This window comes from Alnus glutinosa, chromosome 14 (genome assembly GCF_958979055.1).
Source record: "Alnus glutinosa chromosome 14, dhAlnGlut1.1, whole genome shotgun sequence".
Classification (NCBI taxonomy): domain Eukaryota; kingdom Viridiplantae; phylum Streptophyta; class Magnoliopsida; order Fagales; family Betulaceae; genus Alnus; species Alnus glutinosa.
Genome location: NC_084899.1, coordinates 8,485,550 through 8,490,164, shown reverse-complemented (window position 1 = coordinate 8,490,164; position 4,615 = coordinate 8,485,550). Strand labels below are relative to the sequence as shown.

The 4,615-nt window shown below is 39.5% G+C and overlaps 1 long non-coding RNA gene across 1 annotated transcript; it reads right to left on the bottom strand.

Annotated features, from left to right (window-relative positions):
- Window positions 1-651: 651 nt before the first annotated feature.
- On the bottom strand, window positions 652-2,954 carry LOC133857960 (uncharacterized). The gene is made up of 2 exons (XR_009898403.1): window positions 2,231-2,954; window positions 652-846 (listed from the first exon to the last, which is right to left on the bottom strand). It is a non-coding gene; the product is annotated as an uncharacterized LOC133857960 (long non-coding RNA).
- Window positions 2,955-4,615: the final 1,661 nt, after the last annotated feature.

The following is a 4,615-nucleotide window of genomic DNA, read 5'->3' as shown; positions in this document are numbered from 1 at the left end:
ACTTTCGATCTTCCTAGGGGTCGCGCCGAGTCAAATCGTTCCCAATGCTTGGAGGTATTTGTTCGCTTCCTTTATTTCTTAGAAGAATATGCTCGGTACTAGGATGAGCATCGAGCAATTTTTTAACATTTATCGGCCGTCCTTCGGCAAGAATGGGCTTGTGGAAATTCGAGTGTGACAAGAACCCATATTTGTCCATTTGGATGGTGGTAGATACTCCAACAATTGATACAGGAAACAAAAGATTTTCAGTGTACGCGGGGAATGGGAATGTTAGCTGGGCGTAGTGCTTTCCGAAAAGCAGAAAGTTTCTCAGAAATGGAGGCCATTGACAGACGACCTAAAGACTTTGCCACATCTAGACGATGTTCAAAAAGATGAAGTTAAGGAAATGTTACACCATTCGCAGGATCGTCATAACTAGAAAGACAAGGAGTTGGTCGGATTTGACTTCGACCAAGTTGTTACTGAGGATGCTTTAAGGCGGCACTTCGGCTACTTCATTCCATCAGGTAAAGTCCCCTTAGACAAGAAGGGGAATCTCTCCAAGAAAGGTACTACTGTTGTAACGCCCCAAATTTGAGCCAGCAAATTCGTAAGCGGAAACCTCCAGTTTCCACGTGACATTACTACATCAGAGATAACTTACGCAGCGGAATATATTTATTTTCTTTAAAAAGATACATCAGAGTTTACTGAATGACAAATGTAATTAAAATATTACATTCCAAATTGATACAAAGAAATCACTACAATTATTAGCTACATTAATAAACAGTTCTAACTCTTCAGTGCTAATAAAATCCAATCCTTGGGCTTTATACTCTTTCGTACCTGCATAATGGGCTATACCGCCCATATAAATATATGGGTCAGTCAACTGCTTTCAACAATGATAAGATTATTGATTTAATTAAAAGTATGCGATGCAACAATATGTAATGCAATAATATGATGACAGTTATAAACACTTATGCCAAAAACTCAAACCGAAGAATCTCAATTCTTCTGCCAAGGGCCTCAATCCTGTACTGTCTATCCCTCTCATGGCTTCAAACCCGGGGATGTCTTGTCCCTTTCTCAGGGTCTCAGTCCTGGGCTGTCTATCCCTCTCAGGGCCTCAAACCCACAAAACTCCTAAATCCAAGGATATCTATCCCTCTCAGGACCTCAAACCCGGGGATGTCTTGACCTTTTCAAGGGTTTCAATTCTGGGCTGTTTATCCCTCTCAGGGCTTCAAACCCGAGGATGTCTATCCCTCTTAGGGCTTCAAACCCGGGGATGTCTAAACCTTTTCAAGGGTCTCAATCCTGGATTGTCTATCCCTCTTAGGGCTTCAAACCCGAGGATGTTTAACCTTCCTAAATCTAAGGATGTTTATCCCTCTCAAGGCTTCAAACTAGCTGATATCTTGACCTCAATCCTGGGTCTCATTCCTGGATTGTCTATCCCTCTCGGGGTTTCAAACCAAAGGATGTCTATCCCTTCCTAAATCCAAGGATGTCTATCCCTCTCAGGGCTTCAAACCCGAGGATGTCTATCCCTTTGCCTTATAACTAACCCATGCCATGTTACAAACAACATGCTCCAAACAAGTTGCATACTATTAAATAAAGCAGGAATCAAAACATTAAAGAAAGCTCAACGTGTATCACTCTGAGTGAATAAGGAATGCTCACAGTCCTTTTTGTACAGTCTCTCAGTTCATCATCTGCAATAATTATATTTATATGCACAAAGTGTTAATACCATCGCTCAGGAATATTACTTATTTTCACTTATCATAATATGTCTTAGTTTTAGTATTAATTTAATAACATCTAAACTCTTTTCCCTCGATAGAATCACTTTTAAAAATACCAACTTAACATTGAATCTTAAATAAATATAACCTCATTAATTTATCATAGTACTCAATTAATTTCCAACCTCTGCAATCAGCAACCAAAAGTACAAGGAAAACACAACAAAACAGAATATCGCAATTAACCAAATTCATTGTCCATTTGGCCAATACACTATACACACACCGCACGGCCAATACCCAACATACACAGAAATCTCATACACACACTGGCCAGAACCTACACTATCCATTCCAAAGCTGTCTACTTCAAACACACGCACACACACTGCCATCCAATCAAAACCCACAAACCAGGGGACTCATCAACAACCCAAAATCAATAATAAATCTAAATGAAATCACAAGAGTCTACAAGGAATTACCTTACGGATTTTCTGTTTAACTGCAGAAAATCTACCGAGGAAATCACCAAATCGGTGATAGCACCGATCTTCACAAGCATCGCCGAACAATGCTTTGAAACCCCCGGAATTCCTCTTACTGAAGACCCACCGAATATTACATCCAAAATAAACCACAGCGCCGGTCAGCACCACCCACAGGAAGATCGGTCTTCCCTCTCACCGTGTCTCTGTTCAGGTAGCCAGAATCGCTTCTGATTCCTCCGGATCGTCTTTGCCTCGCCAAAAGTCGGGCCCCAGGTCACTGGATCGTTCGGGTCTGATGGGTTCAGCTCACGGGTCCACTGGAAAATCGGCTTCCGATCGGGTCTCTGTTCGTCGGCTCTGCACACGGGTTCACTCTCTCTCTCTCTCAAGTCTCCCTCTCTCTATCTCTTTCCTCTCTCAATCCTTCGATGTCTCTCTCTTGGTCTCCTCTCTATCACGATCTCTCCCTCTTATTTCTCTCAATCTCACGGTCTCTCACTCTCTTGCTCGGTCTCTCTGCATCTCTTGGTTAGAAGAGAGTAAAGGAAGAGCAAGAAAGAGGGAGAAGGGAGAAGAAAGAAGAGAAGGAGGAAGTGTGCGATTTCCAAAGGGGTGAGGGTGCGTTTTAAAAATGCGAGGGTGATGAGTAGAGGGAGCTAGAGAATGTGCTGTCTGGAGAAAGGGTTTTACAAGATTTTAATGGAAAAAAGCGCAGGGGGTGACGATGGCGGATAATTCTATAATTTATCAGCTGTTAGAGTTTTATACACCGGGTCTTTTTAATACAATTTGTCTTATTAAAACTATTATTCTAAGTTCGTTCTAGGTCTAGTTTATTTCATAATTAATGATATTTTATTACGAACATTATTACACATATTATTATTACACTAAATAATAAAGTGTCAAATAATATTTTGCACAATTATATAATAAAATTAATTAATCTAATGATTAATTATTTTGTCTATTTATTAACTCAGTAATTTTCGGATATAAAATAAATATCTGTTTTATTAAAACAAAGTTCATTAAATCAATTGAATATATTTATAAAACAATTTATAAGACGAATGATTATTTATTCACATAAATATTCATCTTTATTCTTTAACCTTATTATTAGATCTGAATTCTAATTTAAGACATTAAATTATATGTCTTAAAATCTGGGGCGCTACAACTGTTGAGGAAGTGACGTTTGGGTGCGCCAAAAAACCCTAAAAAAAGAATGTTCGAAAGAAAAAATCGTCCAAGCCTTCTGCTTCTAAAAGCACTGAGGGAAGAGACACAGCCGAGGGCCCCTCAAAGAAGAAAAAGAAGGGGCAAAAGAAAGCCCCACAGCCAACGTGCTCTTTGGAAGAAAGAGTCGAAGGGCCTATAGGTACAAGTGCTGGAGGAGCTCACCCCGGAGCAACGCCTACTGTCCAAAATGCAGTTTGTCTGGAGAACTTGGTGGATTCTGAAAAATAAAGATGACTTCTATTTTACCAAGTGTGTGATAATGTGCAACAAAATATTTAACTAGCAGAATTTAAATGACACAAATATTTTGTTGACGAAGTGAAAACTCAATTAAGAGAAAAACCACTTCGGGGCAGCGAAACCCAGGATATCCACTATTTAGAAGACAAAGCTAGTTACAAAGTAGTAGCACTCACTTACCCTTATGCAGTGGTCATACCTTGAATGCTGACGTGTAACCCAACACGAACGCTTCCCAACCAAGTCACCTACTTGAAGGGGTCTTCAATTGAATCCTTTACCTTAGTGCCAACCCCTAAGATAGACTTCAGTTTCAGCACAGCAACAACACTTGGCAACGGCTTGAGAGTGAGCGGATCAGCACAGTAAGTCCTAAAATATTCTTTCTAAGCACTATGTAATTCAATACCAAATTCTTACAAATTACATGCCTAGGGGCCGCTATTTATATGCTACAGAAACCAAATTCTGATACAATTTTCCTAGGCAACGTCCAGATGGTAGGTAAGGGCGTCCGGATAGACAACTGTGCAAAGAAAGGGAACTGAACTACACTGTTTTGTATTATGCATAGAGTCTTCTTAAAGCTCATAACTGAAGTGTAGACTCTAAATAAAACAATATCCTTGTATAATAAGCATCATTACATAGAAGTGATTTTGTCCAACAGAATGTAGCCAATCACAAACTAACAAACTCCCAATTTGGCCATTCTGGGACAAAGATCACTTGACCATTAAAAATACAATCCTGGTCGAAATAAAAAATTACTCCCCATTTTTGTCTCAAAAGGACAAAGGGTAAAATAGAGTATAAGAAAAACCACAAAAGAATTACTCCCCATCAATGTCTCAGCAGGACAAGGGTAAATAGAGTAAAAATAATCCAAGAGTC